The sequence below is a fragment of the Podarcis melisellensis genome (genome assembly GCF_964234715.1).
Source record: "Podarcis melisellensis genome assembly, chromosome: 14".
NCBI lineage: Eukaryota > Metazoa > Chordata > Lepidosauria > Squamata > Lacertidae > Podarcis > Podarcis melisellensis.
This window is the reverse complement of record NC_138546.1, coordinates 36,195,771-36,217,180: the sequence shown is the minus strand read 5'-3', so window position 1 is coordinate 36,217,180 and position 21,410 is coordinate 36,195,771. Positions and strand designations below refer to the sequence as shown.

At 44.8% G+C, this 21,410-nt stretch overlaps 1 protein-coding gene across 1 annotated transcript in view; it reads left to right on the top strand.

Moving 5' to 3' along the window:
- The first annotated feature begins 5,519 nt into the window (after positions 1–5,519).
- CTXND1 (cortexin domain containing 1) overlaps positions 5,520–21,410 on the top strand; it is a 36,851-nt gene continuing 20,960 nt past the window's right edge. Inside the window, exon 1 of the mRNA XM_081888837.1 lies at positions 5,520–6,282. The gene's annotated coding sequence lies outside the window, so the exon portion shown is untranslated. The remainder of the gene's footprint in view (positions 6,283–21,410) is intronic.

Genomic DNA, 21,410 nt, shown 5'->3' with positions numbered 1-21,410 from the left:
CCCATTTTACAGAAAATACTTGGACATCTATATGCACAGACACAACCAGGAAGAATAACCTCTCTCTCAAAAGTCATAGACAAAAAAAGCAGTCATACCCCAACCAAAAAATAACAACAAAGCCACTTTCCCAAACTTTGTGAAAAACATGCTGGGAGGGGGGAGCAGGTACTTGATGGAGGAACAGCAGCATCTAAGTTTGCTATACAGTGGTACCTCGGGTTACTTATGCTTCAGGTTACAGCCTCTCCTAACGCAGAAATAGTACCCTGTGGGGGTGGGACGAGCCTCTCCAACACTTGGCGCCTCTCCACCGCCTCCCCCTCAGTTATAGGGTGGCTGAGGGAGAGGCAGTAGGCAGACGCAAGTCTCACGCTGCCATTTCAGGCAACGCAGAACCTGCAGGTGCCTAAGCCACTACGACACTTCCAAAAAGTTTCGTGAGTCCAGTTTTTTATTTTTTTTAAAAAAACTCATTTTGTCACCCCTCTCAGTGATGACACCTGGGGCAGACCACACCCACCCAACCCCCTTCCTCTACCACTACAGTGCGCTTTGTACTCCTTGGAGAAGGAGGCAGAATACAGATGCAGCAAAACAAGTACAGTGGTACCTCGGGTTACATACGCTTCAGGTTACATATGCTTCAGGTTACAGACTCTGCTAACCTAGAAATAGTACCTCAGGTTAAGAACTTTGCTTCAGGATGAGAACAGAAATCGTGCTCCGGCGGCGCGGCTGCAGCGGGAGGCCCCATTAGCTAAAGTGGTGCTTCAGGTTAAGAACAGTTTCAGGTTAAGAACAGACCTCCGGAACGAATTAAGTACTTAACCTGAGGTACCACTGTAATGAATGAAACTGAAAGAAGAATTGCTCATATGGAACTTACGAAGCTGATCTTAGACCACCAGATCAGACCATTAGTCCATCCAGCCCTGTATTGACCACTCAAACTGGCAGAGGCATCAGGAGAAGGTATTTCCCAGTTCTGCTATCCAAGATCACCTTTTGACTTGGCGTCTCCTGAATGCAAAACAAGTGCTTTATCACTGAAATGCGGCCCCTCTGCAAATATTGATTCAGAATAAACAGCCTGTAGGTCCCTGGTGGCACAGAATTTGTAAAGTCTCCTGCCTAAGGTGTAAAAACGCAATGCATCAAGACCTCATTTCGATAATTAAGAAAGATGTAGCCTTCAGTTCTTGTAACATCTACACCTTTTCAGCAGGAGGGCTCCCTCGAAGCCAAGTTTCCAGGGTCCACATGCCAAGGGTGGGCAGGGGGGCCAGAGGCAAAGACAGGTGGGACAACAGAGTGACTCCTACCTTTGTACAGTAAGTGACATTCCAGCCCCACAGAAGTCAGCAGCTTCTATACCCAGCTCACCTCATCACTCGCAACTTCCACCCACGCAAGCAAGAGGCATGGACTGGTTGGACGCAGAGGAATGGTGGGAGGAACCAGCTGGGAAGAAGGCTCAGAGCCTGGGGAGTTGTGGTGGGTCAATGATGAGTGGGCAGAGGAAGAAGAGGGGGAAGATGGGGAAGAGGAAGTGCTGGAAGCTGAAGAGGTAACAAGGCTTAGTGAGCTGGGAGAGTCTGTGGCAGAGAGAAGTCCAGAACTGGAGACAGAAGCTGAAGCAAGAGAAGAGGCAGAGATGAGTCAGGTTGGTGAAGAGTCACAGATGTCTACCCCTCCTGCTGCAGCAAGCTCCCCTCCTCCCAGTCTTCCAGAACCAGAAGAGGCATGAAATGAGAGGAGCAAATACAGACATGCAGGCACAGTCTCTGATTGCTTGGGGGGAAACCCTGGAGGGTAGGAGACTTAGGCAGCTGTGGGGAGGCAGTCTCAGCACCTGCTTCATGGGGGTAAGACCTACCAGAGATGGATTGCTGCGCTCGTGTGCAGATTGCTTTTTTGCTAATAAAGAGTTAACTCCAGCTTACTTGGTGTGATTTACTGCTGGTTTGGCTTCTGTCACTTTGTTTGACTTGACCTGACTCTGCCAAACTGTGTCCACCACCTCAAGGACCTTAAGACCCAACAGAACAGGATACCTGCTGCTTTTAAAGGTAGGATACTGTCAGCCAGACACTGGCTCCTTGTGGTAACAATTGATGTTGAGAGAAGGATCAGGAGGTATGTGACCGTGTGCCTAACAACTAACCTAACTCAAGAAGGCAAATTTTACATTTGTTGCTCCTTCTTCTTTTGCCCCTGGCCCTGCACAGCACTGGCATGTGGCCCTTGGAATGTTAGAATGCGGCCCTCGAACTCAACAAGCTTCCATACCACAGGCGTAAAGCTATGTCCCAAGGCACAAATTGAGAAATCAGAGCTCGTTTCAGTTTGTTTTTCAAAACATCCCTAAAGCTAAAGCCCACTAATAGGCCAGGGGCTACGATTGGATTAATGTTGCGCTGACCCTATGTGCCAAGGCATCCATTTCAGTTAGCCGATCATGAGAAGCAAGTGAGCAAAATAATAAAATAGAAAGAAAAATAGAAGCGAAATACGGATCTCTTCCCCTTCAAATAGTTCCTGTCAAGGTCAGAGCTATCAGCAGGACAGAATAATAACGCAACACTTACTAGAAGGCACAAGATTCTCCCTACCCTTCGCAACTGCTGCCAAGATATGAGAAACACTCTATCGGCAACACAAAAGGCAAGTTTCCCTTAATAAAATGAGCTCTCTCTGCGTTCTGGCAGTCTGAGGCTTCTCTGTTGCTTTTCCAAGGCAAGAAAGATCTCTGTGCCACCAATAAGGTAGCTGTGGATCCTACTTGACAGAGGACAGCTCTGTGGGGAACATGAGGGCAACGTCCTGGGGGCCATGTGATTTATGAGCAGGGCTGGAGGTAAACGAGGCGAAGCCACAGATGTTGATCTTACCTTCATTCGTTAGGCTAGCATCTTTATACCTCACACATCTCTCTCCATCAACGCAAGTAAGAAGCATCATCAGAGCTCAAGGACATGTTTCAGCAGGACAAAAACACCCAACGAGGGGGCAAAGCAGGTCTGGTGAGAGGCATACTCTGGGGAGAGTCCATGGGCCAAAGAGAAAGTACCACTTGGTCCTCGGTTGCCCATCCATGCACTTCTTGACATGAGCCACTGTGGTGTAGTGGTTAAGAGCGGTAGACTCATAATCTGGTGAACTGGGTTCAATTCCCCGCTCCTCCACATGCAGCTGCTGGGTGACCTTGGGCCAGTCACACTTCTCTGAAGTCTCTCAGCCCCACTCACCTCACAGAGTGTTTGTTGTGGGGGAGGAAGGGAAAGGAGAATGTTAGCTGCTTTGAGACTCCTTCAGGTAGTGATAAAGCAGGATATCAAATCCAAACTCCTCCTCTTCTTCTGAGGAGTTGTCCCCAGTCTAAGTCTGGTTTAAAGATCAAGAACCGTAAGAAAGAACATCAGAGAAATTGGCATGGCCCATTAGCAGCTGGCAACACCTGGACCCAGGTCACCTAATCACTCTTCCCCACCGTGGTGACAGCTTTTGCATTTTTACTTAAATTACAGTAATTATTGCAAAATGTGCATCTATTCATATCAATTAGCACATGCCACTTTTATGCAAATTTGCTTTGTTTTGGGGTTTTTGGCAATAACGTTATGCTGAGTCATACTACGGTATATAGTGGGCTGGAATAGGTTCATCTAGATCAGTATTAGTTACAGATAGGTAGCCGTGTTGGTCTGCCATAGTCAAAACAAAAAAAATTCCTTCCAGTAGCACCTTAAAGACCAACTAAGTTAGTTCTTGGTATGAGCTTTCGTGTGCATGCACACTTCTTCAGATACACTGAAACAGAAGTCACCAGACCCTTCTATATAGTGAGAAGGTGGGGAGGGGTATTACTCAGAAGGGTGGTGGGAATGGGTGATTGGCAGATAGCTGTGATGAGCCTGTTGACGACTCTTAACGACTGCAATAGGTCTTTACGACTGCAATAGGTCGGCTCATCACAGCTATCTGCCAATCACCAATTCCCACCACCCTTCTGAGTAATACCCCTCCCCACCTTCTCACTATATAGAAGGGTCTGGAAACTTCTGTTTCAGTGTATCTGAAGAAGTGTGCATGCACACGAAAGCTCATACCAAGAACTAACTTAGTTGGTCTTTAAGGTGCTACTGGAAGGAATTTTTTTTTGTCTAGATCAGTATTGTCTACACTGACTGGCAGCGACTCTCCAGAATTTCAGAAAGGGGGCATTTGCAGGGGATTGAACCTAAGAGCTTTTGCACACGAGGTAGATGCACCGTCAGCCTTCCCTGCTTGGATGTTTGTGTGTGTGTGTGTGTGCTTTATATGCTTTTCTGTTCTTCATTCATTCCACCATTTACAATGCATTTCCCTGTCACAATCTCAGCCGCAGAAAGCATGTTCCTTTTCTAAAGTGGATTTGTTGCACCAGGGTAACAGAGCTCTCCGATTCCCTTTAATTGTCTAAGCCAACATTTCTGGGATGCGCTTAAATCCTTCCTGCAAAATGCTGACCGTCTGGTAGCAACCCAACTTTTGAAACAGAGTGAGCCAGAGAAGTTTTGAGCTGAAGGCACCTAGCCAGGGGCAGATTCTTTCCTCTGTATCTTAGATCTGCTATACTGCTTGCCCCTATATGCTCTGCTTTGTAATACTGAGTTTGTCTTGTGATCTCTCCTTGGGAAAGGATGCCAAAAGGTGGTCCTGGAACTTCTCCCCACTCAAGGAAGCGGGGAGGACAAAACAGAGTTTATTATTCAAGCTAGGGGCCCTCCAGGTATCCTTTCTACTGTGCACCCAAGAATATTTGTGATCATGATGGTATCTGGACAGTTATAAGTCATCCCACTATTGCAGTATGTTCCTGCAAAAGTTTTGGGGTGGACACACTGCTGGGTTTTCAATCAGTGCATGTCCCATAACATCCTGCTGAAATCCTGTAACTTTTTATGCCACAATTTTGTACTGGATTGTTGGTTTTTTGCAATATAGTACAAGACTGCCCTTCCAGATGGCAATGATGGCAATGTTGCAGCGACATTGGGGAAGCATCACAGAGCCAACAAATAAAGCGAAATGATGTGCGAATAGTCCCGTTTAACTCCGGCATGAATGCACCATGATTGTGTCCGTGACACGTTGCACAAGACACCAGTCTGGAGGGGCCCTTGGACAATAAAGCTGCTATGCTAAGCATGCTTACTAGGGATGAACACAGAGGGACTTACAAGGAAAAAACATATGCATAGAATTGCAGTGTAAATCCACAATAGATGCTTCATGATTCACAGCGGCTGTTAAAAGCAGGCTCTGGATCGGGGACCCGCCGCTGCTGCTTCAAGAGACAAGTCGCCAGCTTTCAAACATGTATTAAAGAGCGCAAAATGGTAATCTGGTCCTTGGATTTCAATTTTGATGTGCTTTCTCCTCCTGACCCCTCCGCTCCTGTACTCGTTCACTGTGCACAAGCCTGGACAAAGAAATAACTTCTAATTCCTCCTCCCCACTCAAAATACAATGCAATACAAGACTTAACCCTCCTCCTTTGCTCTCTATTGCTTGTTATGATGTGCGGAGGGGGAAGTGCGGGAAAATTGGGCTTTCTGGCTCTGCATGCAAATTATAAGGGGGTGGGGGAGAGGGATAAAGGTATAAAGCAGGCAAAGGGTCTTTTTCAAATGGTACCACGGCAATGCCATTGGGCTGATGCAAAACTAAAAATCTCCCCATCTTTCTTATCTGGTCCTCAGTGCTGTGCATCTAGCTCCTTTCCCCTCAATGGGCTGTTTGCACAGCCTCTGGCTAGGGCAAGCAAGGGACTGCAGACAGCAAAGCCCTAGACAGTGGCGTGGATGTGATGATCAGGAACACGCAGCCCCCCAGGAGGTGAATTGTGCCGAACAGAAGAGGAGGAGGAGAAGGAGGGAGAGCCCCTCTGGCTTGACACAAGCAGGTGTCGCTTGGAAGATCAGCCCCGCTCGATCCACCGCGAGCCCAATGCAGCAAGCGATTCTGATATTGCAGCAGAGACGGTTTCCTGCAATTAGTTAGCAACTGGGAAAACCTGGCTGCTTTGTGGCAACAAAGGGAGTGGGGAGGCAGCTTCCAGACGTGGGCTGGTGTCAAGAGGAGAAGGGGAATCTCTCATTGGTCCTCTGGGGTTTCTTGGATCAGCTGGAGGAATTTCACCGCTATGCAAGGATGCTCAAAGATTCTGTATCGCGTCGACGCGTCGCAGGGAAGAGCTCACTGCTTGGTACTCCTGGACTGAACAAGTTCTGAGAGGTTGGTAACTCTTATTTCCTCCCAGTTGTTTCCTAGAGAAAAGGGGTTGCTTTGTAGCCTGCTAGCTCTGCTCACCTGTATGCTGCATTTTGCAAATAGCGAAAGCCGCTGACTGTGAGACAAAACTGTGTGTATGGATTGGCACTGAAGCTCCGAGACTGTACAAGGACTTTGCCACTGAAAAACAGGCAGTCACTGAGTTCCATTTGTCAATATCCGGGAATGGCTCCTTTGATGGAGAATGAGATTCTGTATTTGACTACAGTGCCTGTGATCAGTTTCCAGTTTGTTCTACCTGAGGGTGTGTGTTGCAGGTGAATTTTGTTATAAGCTTTCACGCAAAGGATACTTCAAGCAAATGCATGTTTGTGTACTGAAGCAGATGTTCAGAAATGGCATTACCAGTGTTTTGACAGAGAGTGGGTCATGGTGGGATGTAAAGTTTGTAATGGAGCAAAGAATCTGTTTCTTTTCAATGAAGTAGGTGTTGCAGAGAAGATAAGAGTTTGGATTCTTAAAGTAGGCCTGCCACAATATCTCAGCCTCAATGATTTGGGGTGTGTGTCTCTAACTCTGAAACTATAGAACCCATTTTGAATTATTTTATTACGAATTCATGATATTAATTCATCATTACATCACTAAAGAGACCAACATGAGGATTTCTTTTTTTAAAAAAGAACATCTTACTGCTTGAAATATGTTCATCTTTTAAAACCACACATAGACATTTTTTTAAAAATGTACAGAGGAAATCACACTGTTAAAGTCTCAACACATTATTGTTACATTAAATGCTCCTTGCTGAGTTTTGGCAGCAAAAACAAATACATTTATTTATTTCAGTTACACAAATGTATTTGTTTTTGCTGCCAAAATTCAGCAAGGAGCATTAAATGTAACAATAACGTTAGTCTTTCAAATCTATTTTTGTGAAGGGAATGCTATTTAAAACTTCTCATGAGCTTTACAGCCTGAGTCTGTTTCTTAAAAAAAAAATTAAGTGGTTATAAGGAAGTTTTTAATAGCTTTTCTTGTGTGATTGAGAAATAAGAAAATGTTTCCCTTTCAAATGGGACAAAACCCATTAAACTGCAGAAAAAGAAAAAGTCAGACATTAAAGTTATTCCATTGCAACAGTGAAAGTAACAATGAGAAAGTAGAAAGGGTGATAATCTGAATCAGAATGTACCTTCTCCTCATCTGTTGCAAAGGAATATGTTAATTTCAATTTCCCTAGTCCAGATTTACTGAGTTGATTCCACAGAATCTGGTGACATTTTGTATAATCCTGTGGAACCACAAGTTTAGTTGCAATGCACCTGTGGTTAGAGCTGCAGCCTTGCTTGCAGATGGTGTCAGATTGAATCCCTGGCATCTCCAGGTAAGGTGGAGAAAGTAATCTAGAAACCCCCGAGAAACCTTGCCAGCCTGTATAGAGAATATTGAACCAGATGGACAAATGGTCTGAGTATAAGGCACTTTCTTATGTTCCTTTCATTTGGAGAAGAGAGAGCGATTAGCTCAGTGGTAGGGCATTTGTGTTGCATGCAAGAGGTCCCAGCTTCAATCTTCAGCTGGACCACATAGGCAGAGCTTTTGCCAGTTGGTGTAGGCAATGATGGAGCTAGAGAGATCCACTGCCTGGCATAGTATAAGGCAACTTTCTATGTCCTTAACTACCCACTCATAATCACACAGTGCATACTCGACATGTGCCCTTAATTCATTTAAGAGGTAGCAATGGATGACCATGAGTTAAATGGATTCATGGTCTAAGAGGAACATGGTACCCAGATAAGACTTTCATGTTCAGAGGCAGGGTGCCTATGAACTGTGGGCATCGGGATGAGAAGATGATGTCCAATTGCTTGATGCCCTTAGCTTCTCAGAGACACCAGGATGGCCAGGGTTTGGATGCTGCTTAGATGCAGGATGACAATATACAACAAAATTTTATGCATGGCTAGCCAGATGTTATTCACATTGCCTTCAATGGGGTTTACTCCCAAGTTAGGGATGCAGGAGAAATTTGATTGAAAATGCATTGCAAGCCGAACCCATCAAAACCACACTTTCCGAAACTATTTATGAACCAAAACACAGCTATCCTTCAAAATTCGCCCTTATCCAAATTTGCGACACAGTTTCCCAGCCAACGTTTACAAAAATGCATATATCAAAGGAAGGTGTGCATAACAAATGAATATATTAGTGAAAATAACCTACAAGAGCCATTCTATTAGGGAAGGTTGCTCGCCAAAAATGGGTACGTTGGTCAAAACTGCATTAAAAAGTGTGTTTGTTATGGAAAATTCACACTAAAAGGCTGGTGAATTTTCATGAGGATTATATCTATCTATCATCTATCTATCTATCTATCTATCTATCTATCTATCTATCTATCTATCATCTATCTGTCTATCTGTCTATCTGTCTGTCTGTCTGTCTGTCTGTCTGTCTATATATATATATCTCACAAAGGGCTGCAACATGTGGAGAACTGAATTTAAAATTGGAAAAATGAGAAACTTAGTGAACCAAAATGGGCAGATCTTTCCATCCTTACTCCCATTTTTGTGGGCATGGGATTGCGGCTTATCGTATTGCACAATACGTATTAACATGCACAAGGGTCTCTGAATGTGCTTTATACATTCAGCAGTGAATAACCATTTAACACACAATTTATCAATGTGTTTTATTGATTACGGCAGGGAGGAGAAATGTGTAGCCCTCCCACTCCCATCATTCATAGGTCATTTTTTTTGTTAATAGTTTTGTACGGTGCTTAGAGGTTTTATTACAATCAAGTGAAATATAAAATCTGTTAAATAAATAAATAGCTTGCTGGGGGGAGTCCTACAAAAGTTGGGGGCCCCCCTCCCTGAGTTGCAAGTAGATCTGATTCAACATTTCTCAGAGGTCTTTTTATGGAGATATAGTTTTCTCCTTTTCCCCCCTCCCTGCTCCAGAAAAAAGGTGGTCACTGGGCAGAATATTCTTCACCATGTTTTGTGGTGGTGACCATTTCACGCAAACGATACCCCCAAAATGATGCAAGGTTTGGGGAGTTTGGGGAGGAAGCAAAATAGCTGCCAGGCTGCCAACGCCTTTGCTGAGTCTTTCCTTCATTGAAGTGGCAGCGAAAACAAATGTTAGGTTTTTTAATAGAAAAAACAGCAATAACTGTGCCTGCTAATGGTGAGCCTCCATCTTTGAGAAAGTGCTGGAGAGTTTCTCCTTCCCCTGGAGAAGTTCAGTGAAATGGCACCCCCAATTTCTCCACCCACAAATAGGTTGGAGAATTTTGATAGAAAGGGCCATAGCTCAGTGTTGGAGCATCTGCCTTGCCTGCAATGAGTCCCACGTAGAGTTCTCAGCATCTCCAGGTAAAGTTGGGAGAAAACACTGCCTGAAACCCTGGAGCAGGCTTCCTCAAACTCAGCCCTCCAGATGTTTTTGGCCTACAACTCCCATGATCCTTAGCTAGCAGGACCAGTGGTCAGGGATGATGGGAATTGTAGTCTCAAAACATCTGGAGGGTCGAGTTTGAGGAAGCCTGCCCTGGAGAGCTGTTGCCAGTCAATACAGAACTAGATAATGATTTGTCCACAGCTCCGAAAACAAGGGAAGAGTTAATTGTACATCTTTAGGCACCAGGCAAAAATGTTCCTTTTCTACCAGGCCTTCCCTTGACCTGATCAACAACCAGGGCTGGATTTAGGTTTGATGAGGCCCTAAGCTACTGAAGGTAATGGGGCCCTTTATATGTCCAGCTGTCCTTTGTCAACAACAAATTGTTGCTGGTTTTTTGTGTGTTGAATATATGCTGTATGGTAATTTATGGACCTAATAGGTATCTAAAGCCATTTGCACATCACAAAATATGTATTTTATCAAAGTAATTGTTGAACTGAAATACAATTAAGAAGAAGTATATTAATAGTGAAATACAAATAAGAAGTATATTAATAGTGGGGGGGAAATTAAGCTCTAACTTAAAATGATTTTTTATTCATAACAAATTTAATAATGCAAACACATTGGCATTGGGCAATAACAAAAGTTCCTTTAGAAACACAATTTACAAAGACTCATAATCTAGTCTCTAGAAACTTGCTATAACATGAAATAATAATAGCAAACCAGTGATGTTTCAGGGAGCAGGCTAGCAGGCGGGGCCCATTACTTACATCATAGGAGCCTACACAACACAAGACACTGTTGCTGTATGTGGGTTTTATTTTTATTTTTAATATTATCTTATATCCAGTTGTTTTTTCCTTTAAATTTATTGAGGGTCCCCAAGAGAGTGGGGCCCTAAGCTATAGTTTGTTTAGCTTGTATGTAAATTTGGCACTGTCAACATCCTATACCCTTTAAAAGGTGGCTCTTTTTGGAGGCGTGTTATTGGATTATTGTTTTTATTTTGTTGTTATATATTGTGACTTCTTTGTGAACTGCCCTGAGACCTCCAGGTATAGGGCGGTATATAAATTCAATAAATGAATGAATTAATGAATGGTAAGCTCTGGCACCTCTCTTTTGAGAAAAACAGCACTGGGTGTAAGTGATGATCTGGCGGATTCAGTACAGTGGTACCTCTGGTTACGTACTTAATTTGTTCCGGAGGTCTGTTCTTAACCTGAAGCACCACTTTAGCTAATGGGGCCTCCCACTGCTGCCGCGGCGCGATTTCTGTTCTCATCCTGGAGCAAAGTTCTTAACCCAAGGTACTATTTCTGGGTTAGCGGAGTCTGTAACCTGAAGCGTATGTAACCTGAAGCGTCTGTAACCCGAGGTACCACTGTACTTTAATAGAAAAGAACAACATTGTACAAAAGATTATTCCATGTATCACTTACCTCTGAAAAGCATTTCTCTAGAAGTCAAATCTGTTGTGACCTGAGGAAACAGAAGGAGAGTTAGGAAAGACAGGTAAAACTGTTTATACGGCTGAAAGTCTCCAGATGGGGAAAATGAAATGTGAATCATTAAAGTGATTGGGAGTGCGGGGGTGGGGACCAAAGCAAAAATTGGGATGTCAAATCTGCATGCAATTTGAACTGAGGGAACTTGCAACCATTTGTTTTTTCCATAAGTGACTCTTTGTTGCCATTATACTACAACTTGCTCTCTTTTCCTGGACCTGACCTATTCGACGAGTGCAAGGGCTTAAATTTCTGTTGCCTTCTCAAAACTAGAGAAGCAACATAACTCCGGTCTCTCTCGTGTGTGTATTCAGTGCTATTTTTCTAGAAAAAGAGGTGTCAGAACTCACTGTGAACACCCCACTCGTTCTCTTAGAATGGCAATGGTGCCTACCTGAGAGGTGCCAGAACTGCACTTTGCCGAGTTCCGGCTGAAAAAAGGCCCTGTATATAAGTGCCGTACTTTCCCGTCTATAAGACGCCCCCGTGTATAAGACGCCCCCTATTTTGGGGGGCTCAAATTCAAGAAAATGGGGGGAGATGGCACAGAGTTGTTGAAGGAATTGACCAGAGTTGTTGAGCTTTTTTGGGGGGGGGGGGGTTTTAATGCCAAACCGAATATCACTCACCCAACTGGCAAACACTCACAATCGCAAGTGACGCAAGCCAAATTGACAAAGCAGCAGCCAATCGAAAGCAGCCCTTGCAGAAGACACCATTCACCCACCCAATCACTAGATCCTGCTCGCGGATGCAACCAATCACCCTTTCCCCCTCTGCACTACCCATGTATAAGATGACCCACCCATTTTTTACTTTCTTTTGGAGTAAAAAAACCCTCATCTAATATACGGGAAAAGGGACACAAGTGGCGCTGTGGATGAAACCACAGAGCCTAGGACTTGCCGATCAGAAGGTCGGGGGTGCGAATCCCTGCGATGGGGTGAGCTCCCGTTGCTCGGTCCCTGCTCCTGCCAACCTAGCAGTTCAAAAGCACGTCAAAGTGCAAGTAGATAAATAGGTACCACTCCAGCGGGAAGGTAAACGGCGTTTCCGTGTGCTGCTCTGGTTCACCAGAAGCGGCTTAGTCATGCTGGCAACATGACCCGGAAGCTGTACGCCGGCTCACACAGCCTATGAAACGAGATGAATGCCGCAACCCCAGAGTCGGCCATGACTGGACCTAATGGTCAGGGGTCCCTTTACCTTTAATATACAGGAAAGTATGGTATTTTCTTTAGAAGTAAATAGATAAAACAAATGGCTCACCAAAAAAGAAAAAAGAAAAGAAAAGTTTATACCAGTTTGTGCCAGGGCTGGCATCACTGTTAGACAGAGTGAGGTGTTTTCCTCAGTTGGCAGAGGCTGAGGGGGGGAAAGGCAGCAAAATATGGGAGAACAGAGCAGTGTGTATGCCATGTGGCCAGTCCGGCACTCCGAATGCCTGCCTGTGGCCATTAGATGTGGCAGAGGATGGTGTCCCATCACTGATGACTAAGACTGAACTGCCATTGAAGTCTGGTTTAAGCATATGGAATGGTATAGAAATGGGTTGGAATAATGTTAATGTCAATGTTACCGATCTAATTTACGTTAATTAATTACATAAATCATGTAAGCTGTGCAAGTTCACCCCAGCAGACAGAACAAGATCACAAGCAGCAGCCAAACTGTCTTTCAATGAAACTTGCCTGCTGTCGAAACTTCCTTAATATTGCATCCTGTTTAAGGCACCAGCCAGCCAAGCCCTTTTTAGGGGATACTCCATTCCTGGGTAGTTTCTTTCACCTCCCCACAACAGACACCCAGCATTCTGTGGTCACTGAGAATGCTCAGCCCTTGTTGCACTATTTCTTCTTTTTTTCCCCCAGGAGAAAAGTAGCCCCCTTAGGTTTCCCCACTATTTTTTTCCTATTTGCAGAAATCTAGGGTCACCTTCAAGGATGCAGCACTCCCTATTGTCTTAGCAGCCCTATTTTGGCTACATAGCCATCCTAACTCAACACCGGAGATCTCAATTTGCATACTGTATACACATCTCCCCACTTAAGCACAACTGACATGTGCAATATTTAGAGAAGTGCGAGCTTCAAAGTATGGCTGTTTTTCGCTTGTTTTGTCGTTTTGGGAAAGTGTGAATTAGGAACGTTATACTTAAAATGCAAACTGAATTAAACTTCCTTAGGCCCAGGAAACCTCAAGAACCACCTTATATAACCATATAAAAGTTCCTGATCATCAGGAATCCTGCTCAGAGTCCCATCAGGGTAGATGGGCAGAGGAGATGGGGTCCTTTTTGTGGTGGCCCCAAGATTGTAGAACACTTTTGAGGGGAGATCCACCAGGTGTCATCTTTGCTTGCTTTTTAATGGACAGTTAAGAAGGTACCTATCATTTTCTAGCAGGTTCTGGGCCTGTGATCGATTACTCCTTTTATTTGGTTGCAAACAACTTGTTGCTAATGCTACTTGTTTTTGTTACGGCATCTTAAATGTTTCTACTGTATGTCTGGTGGATGTAATGAGATTCTTAGCTGCTTTGTCTTTTCTGGGCAGGAAAAAAATAGCTATAAATCTACTGAAAGAAAATTAAAATAAATAATGCAGGCAGAGGGAAAGAAAATTGGTGAGATTGTAGACTAATGATTTATTGCTATAGATAAGCAAAAAGCATTTAATGAATTACTGAGTTGGGGGGGAGGGTTTTCCCCACCAAACACAGGATTTTCCAGTTCAAAGCTCTGCCTTCTAGCCAGGGAATCATCATTAATTATTATGCTCACATCCCATCCTCCTTCAAAAGGCCCAGAATGGTGAACAATGAGGTTTTCCTTCCATTTTATCTTCACAACAACCCTTTGAGGTAGATTAGACTGAGAAATAATGTATGGCCCAAGGTGAACCTCTCCCTCTCTACCTCTTTCACTCCAGATAACAAAATTAAAGCTCCCACTTTTAAGCTAGCCACTATTGACCGTAGTGTCAGAATCCAAGGAACTATGCTTTGTTTAAACCAGGGATGAGAAATCTATGGCCTTTTAGGTATTGCTGGACTACAGTTCCCATCATTCCTGGCTGTTGGCCATGCTGGCTGGGGCTGGTGGGAGTTGGAGTACAACAACATCAGGAGGGCACTGTGTTGGCTGCTCCAAGTTTCAGATCTTGGGTTTAACCATGGTTTACAAACCACCAAGTTCAGCTATATGGTATCCTGTAGGCCAGAGCTTCCATGTTGGTGGCTTTTCGTGTTGGTGACACACTTTTTAGACATGCATCGTTTTGCGACACAGTAATTCAGTTTTACTAGCAAATCGGAGGTTAAACTAACCCCTTTCCAGCCCCGGGAAGAGAGTGGGGAGTGTTCACGAGACACACTTGCACACTGCAGCTGACATACTAATGTATGGGTAGGCAAACTAAGGCCCAGGGGCCGGATCCAGCCCAATCGCATTCTAAATCCGGCCCATGAATCAGCATGTTTTTAAATGAGTAGAATGTACCCTTTTATTTAAAATGAATCTCTGCGTTAATTGTAGGGCCTGCCTGGTGTTTTCACATCAGTAGAATGTGTGCTTTTATTTAAAATGCATCTCTGGGTTATTTGCGGGGCATAAGAATTCGTTCATTCCCCCCCCCCCCAAAAAAAATATATCCCGGCCCCCCACAAGATCTAAGGGACAGTGGACCGGCCCCCTGCTGAAAAAGTTTGCTGACCCCTGCACTAACGTGTCATGACACATGGTTTGGAAAGCTCTGCTGTAGGTAGTTTAAAAGGGGACGCTTCCAATCTTGTCCTCCAGTGTGTGAAAGAGGAAGAAAGCAAGGAAAGAAATATGCAAGCCCAAGACTCGGGCAGGCTCATTCATTTGCTGGGGCAAAACTATTGGTTTCCTGTTACGTCTGAACAGAGACTAGCTGCCTAAAAGTTGCAGTTGTACACACATACATATAACAACTTGCGGTCTTTGGAGAAGGGAGTGTGACGTAATAATCATTTTTCATTCCAATTCTGTTACTGAACGTTAGGGAACTTCTGGGTGATTTTACAACCATCTGGAGTCTTTGGCTCCCAAGAGATGTTTTAGCAATTCTTCTTTAGCTAATTAAACCTGCATGCATCCGTTATCATTCCTTTTCCTCCTCAATTGCAAAGTTTGCTGTTCCATTCTTTCCAATAAGGCAACTCACTTCAACCCCCTGCAACTGCCTTTAATGCTCCAGTCCCCCCCCCCACTTTAAAAGCAAAAATAAAATAAAAAAAATCTCTAGACAGGGTGTGTTTCAAACAGCAGTGCAGTAATGTTCAAGGAGCATTAAAGGGCTCCCGCTGAACACTTTCCAAATGTTGCTGACTGAGCCGTTTCCCCTAAAGGGAAGCAAAAAATAATTTACTCTCCATTTTCTAAGCGAAAATTGTAGCGTCACTCAGAATAACAGTTCATGTGCAAAAAAAGGGTGGGGGGAATTAGGGAGCGTCCAGAGGAGCGATTGCTAATGATTCCTGAGCTGAATGCCTCGCACGACCATGAACTGACCTTCAGGCAACTGAGGAAAAACCGCCTGTATTTCCTATGGGCGCTTCCAATGTGAATCCCACCCGAAAACAACGGCAGTCACATGCTGGCAAACTCACGCTGTCCAATTATAGTTGACTGGGAGGTTTTTGCACAACAAACCTGCTTCACAAACACAAAAATGCATTTTTAGGAAAGTGACTGTGGAATGCACCGGAAGGTGTGAGGTAACACTTGCTATGATGCGACGTTGCATGATTTCCCTACAAACGCAACAGGATGAATGCTTAGCAAACAGACCGCCTGGAAGCCCCTGAACTCTGGTTCTTTCAAGCCACAATAGTCTCTTCATGCAAAGTGAATTCACCGACACCTTTTACCTGTTGGCGTGCGGCAAGAGCAGAGGCAGGCAACAGAGGCGTGCGTGCCGGTGGTCGAAGCCCAGACAGTGGTGGAGCAAGGTCAGGTGGTACCCGGTGTGGAAAAATTCTTGTCCACCCCCCCACACGCACATTGAATTTATTAGAACAGAGGTCAGCAAGGTTTATCTTGCCTGGGCCGGATCTGTCCCGTGGAGATCCCTCTGTGAGCCAGATCATGTGCGTGCCTGCAATTTTCAGCATCTGCATCTGCACAGATGCCATTTTTGGAGTCTGCGTGTGCGCAGACACGATTTCCGGCGCAGTGGAAGAGAGTCTCTGCGCCACACTGCACCGGTTTAGCACAGTGTGCGAGCGGGCGGCTCAGTTCGCGGGCGGCTCGTGGGCTGGTCAAATAACCTCCGCAGGCAGCATCTGGCCCATGGGCCTTAGGCTGGTGACCCCTGTATTAGAAGAAGGAAAAATATGTCCCACTTGAGTACAAACTGCAGAGACAGACTTCGGCGGAAAGAAACACCCCTCCCCTTCCTTATCCATCCATTCTCCACTACACAGCATTGAGTTCATTTGTTGCATTTGTTGACTGAACTAAAAAGTTTCAATATGTATTATGTTGATTTGTTGAAGTCAATTAATTGTCAGGTGAAGTTATTAAACTCGTTTTAAGAAATATTTTTTCACAAAAGAAGTTTCATGAACCCAATTTTTAAATTTTATTTTAAAAGCACATTTTTTGCCATTTTGTCACACGCACCCCCCGTGATGACACCTGGGGCGGCCCACACCCACCGCACTCCCCTTCCTACACCACCAAGCCCAGAGTGAGGCTGAAACGGGAGGAGCCTGTTTTAGTAACACCTCTAAAATCTCAACTTTGGGCTTCTCCCCAGGTTTTCTACTCAGCATGGGATACGAACAGGCCAAAGCTCTCATAAAACAACATGTTGCATACACTGAGTGCCAATTGGATCTAGCCAGGACTTTTATTGCCAATGAATGCCCTTCATCCATAGGTCTCAGGAAGGTTCAAAACATAAAAATGCAAGATAAAAATACATTAAAAAAAGAAAAACCCCCGACAAACCAATAACCTCCTCCCACCCCCTTTTGCAAACAAAAATTGTACACTAGGAGAAAATTGCACTAAAATGCTGACAATTTGCATGAGAACTTTTTTTAAAAAACTGCAATGTGATGCAGAAATGTGGGGATCTGAACCGAGAGATGGAAATTTGCCCGTCGTTATAATGTTCGAAATTTAGGAGTTCTGCTCTTAATAGGCAAGAGGGATAAATATCGCAAGTACCTCTCTTGTAAGTGCAGTGAGTTGAATGAAACTTTGCTATGGGCAGATAGAGGAGCTTCTGCAGGAAGGGAAAGCCTCTGAGCTGACCCTTTAGCTTCTGTAAATTACAAACCATTCAAAAGGGGATCTTTGCAGAATGGAAAAATCAATGGTGCCAAGCTTCGCACTCGGAACGGTGCCTCGGGGTACTCTGAGTGAAATACGGCTCTATTAACATTCTTGCCATAGGAAGAGGAGTTTGGTTTCTCCATGAACCAGCTCACAGCAGGTTCATAGAAATACTTTTTTTTTTTGGTAATAATGGCATCTCCCGGTTGTCACTGTCAGCAAAGGTTGAATGCCTACCACTGCTGACAATTAATGACTGAGCCAGAAATGGCATTGCCTTTCTTGAACAAGGAGACGAAACAAAATTCCCGTCTCCTTTAATGAGGAAGGACCTATACAATCAAAGTCTCCGAAATGCTGCGAGGTCAGCATTTCACAGCCCATTGGTTTTGCAGTTGCCTGGCAGTTTGCACCCCCAGTCGAACCCCATTCTTGTTTCAACAGGCAAGGGCAATCGATAGCCAGCAACTCCACTGCAGCATGATAGCAACTCACAAGTTTTTGAACTCCACTTTCCAAGCACCAGCCATCTGCCTGATGTGTGTTTTTCCCGGAACTGTGATATCAGGTTTCCAGGGAGAGGAAATGTTCCCTACAAGGTCCAGAGGCACCACATTGCAAGAGAAATTGGGGGGGGGGCAACATCATGCACATGATGTCAGGAGGAGCCAGGCTTCAGGGAATCGACTTCCTCCCCCGTGGCAGTAGATAAGCAGAACAAAGGGAAAGGAGTCTTCTTACCACTTAGAATATTTAATAATCACAGCGAGAGACAACAGAACGCATCCCTCTAGAATGGCGGTGCTCCCAATTAAGGCTTACCCCTCCTCCATTCCTATTAATCCACATCACTCCTACATCTTGTAATCTGAGTTTGTAGCCTCTGCGCTTTCTGTTCTGACACTTTCTGAGCTCTCCGTGGCTTTGGGGAAGGGGGGGGCAGATACTATCCAGAGACTGTGAACCTGTTAACTCTCTCTCTTCTAGTGTTTCTTCTCCTAGCTGTTTCCCCTCCAGTATTTCCCAGCTTCTGCCATCTGATCTATGCCCGTCTGCAAACCACTGTTCCAAATCTATACTGTCCTCCTGCTCCTGGGAAGATTCAGGATCAGTAGGAGGGGGTGGCTCCAACCATTCTTCCTCAGTGCAGTCCACCTCAGCACGGTCCCTGACACAGGGCAGACACACAACTTCAATGGCTGGTGGCTCCACCACCTCCTCCTTCTCCTGCTGCCTCCTCTAATGCTCTTTCACACACACACACACGCCCCATCTACCCAATACACTAAAACATTAGCATACTACTTTAAACAGTCATGGTTCATGAGAAATAATCCTTGGAACTCTAGTTTGTTAGGGTGTTGAGAGCTGTTAGGAGACCCTTATTTCCCTCACAGAGAACAACAGTTCCCATACTTCCTTGGGAAGAGAGCCCAATTGTTAAACCCTTTGGGAATTATAGATAGAGCTGGTGGGCTTTCGGCTTTCGAACTGCAGTGGTGCCCTGGGCAATGCCAAAAATTCGGTGCCCCCCAACTTCTGCCTTCTGTTCTAAGTCACTGTTGTGACACCCCTTGCGTGGACAAACCAGCTGTGCTCCCCTGAGTCCACCTCTGCTCTGTGAGGGGAATAAGGGTCTCCTATGAAAAAACTGTGGTTCTCCATATAGATTATGGTCAGAGATTATGGGAGTTGTGGTCCAACAAGGGATGCAAGGAGGCAAGGAGGTTTGTTGCAATCAGACCATTTCTGTTCTGCTGCAGTTTAGCTTCTGCTGAAACTAACCTTGTTTGTCATTCTATCTGCTCTATTTTACACTTATGTAATTAATTTCAGTGAAAGGGAAATAGCAAATAACAAGCAGAAAATAATGTCGCTATTTACCGAATCTTTGTGGATTGATAGCTAATGCTGCTTATATATCTTGCTTGCTTTCCATTCCTGACTTTGGATGAACGTGCAAATTGTGGGAATTTCCATTTCTGAAAGTCCAACACCTTTCAGAGGGCCACAAGCTCTGTGCCTTAGTAACTGGTACACCCAGCAAGAAAATCTATGCCAGAACTATTGAAAGTTACAGTTGGAGGCTATTTGCGTCGAATCTTATTTTCAGTTGCTTTCTTCCTGTGATCAATGACTTAATCTTCCCACGTTAATTGATAATATCGAAGAGAATTCATCTGCGTCCTCTTGATTTGTTTCCCCTTCCCAAGCCACTTACAACTCTCCTCCTGTAATTGATTTGGCACGTCACAAATGTGACATTAAGGTGGCAGCCCATAAAACAACATGGGCAGAACGGGTCTCCCCCTTTGACGGTGCAGATAGACCCTGTACAAATCGTGAAAGTGAGGGGCTTCCAAATAGACTACAATAGTTATTTCTTACTGCAGAACCAGGAGCAGACTTAGGAAGGAATTATTCCATCAAGTAGCTGCAAAATACTTCTCGCAGGAATGTGGAAATCTGCTCAGTAGCAACGGTATGTTGAGCATCAGTTGGAAATGGAAAGGTGGTGGTGGAATGGAGTATTCTGGAAGAGAGCAAGAACCCTGGCTAGAACCCAGAACAGGGAGGCACGGGTGTACTGTAGCATTTTATTTCAGATTCCACATTGCTTGTATTATCATAAAGCAGGTCTGGAATAAACTCTGCTTAAAAGCCACTCTAGAGCAAAATCATAGGAGAGTCAGATTTAGGGGTAAGCAATTGCCTGGGGGGGACGCGGGTGGCGCTGTGGGTTAAACCACAGAGCCTAGGGCTTGCCGATCAGAAGGTCGGCGGTTCGAATCCCCGTGACAGGGTGAGCTCCTGTTGCTCAGTCCCTGCTCCTGCCAACCTAGCAGTTCAAAAGCACGTCAAAGTGCAAGTAAATAAATAGGTACCGCTCTGGCGGGAAGGTAAACGGCGTTTCCGTGCGCTGCTCTGGTTTGCCAGAAGCGGCTTAGTCATGCTGGCCACATGACCCAGAAGCTGTACGCCGGTTCCCTCAGCCAATAAAGCGAGATGAGCGCCACAACCCCAGAGTCGGCCACAACTAGACCTAATGGTCAGGGGTCCTTTACCTTTAATTGCCTGGGGCACTGGGCTTGAGGACAAAGCCTCGCTTTTGCAAAAATCCCAGTAATCAGGATGGGATGGGTGGTCTCTTCTGAATTAATTCCTGCCTCGTTCTGGAGTTAAACATTAAACTTTCTCCAAAGCATCATCTCCCACACAAGTCAACCCTGCTAACTTCCATCATGTGAATTATAGTTTTTATTGAGATTTGACGCACCCCAGGCAAACGGAGTTTTATCCTACTATGCAATGAAGCCAGATTTAATGTTTAGATCTGCAGCCTTCCTTGTGCATTTCCGTTCAACTAACCGGTTCCAAACACTGAACCAGACTGGTAATTAAAGCCATTATGAAATGTTTCCATCCGCAAAGTCATTTAAAACAGTTAATGCGCCGGGAGTTATTTGATGAGCAGAACTTTTGATACAGCAAATAGTGTGCGCTCTGGCGACAGCATCGCATCTGAATTCATAATAAAGTGCTCCTAAGACTATGAGCTAGAGCTGCAGCAAGGCTCAATCTAGGGCAAGCGTGGGGAGTCTCACCTTCCTACCTGACCCTTGCGAGCTGAGATTGTGCCCAAGACATGCCCCCCTCCCCAAGTGGCAGTGGTCTCGCTCTGCAGCCCCTCTCAAGTCCTTTTGCCTGGCTGGAATGAGCTATTGAACAGTGATATTAGGAATTAGGGAGAAATTCACTTCCGCTCATGTTTAAATGATGATGTGCACAGGGTATATGACACCAGTGCAGTTAGGGAAAATGTACAAAACTCATTCAAATATATGTTGGAAGTGTAAGGAAAAGGAGGGGGCATTTTATCATATGTG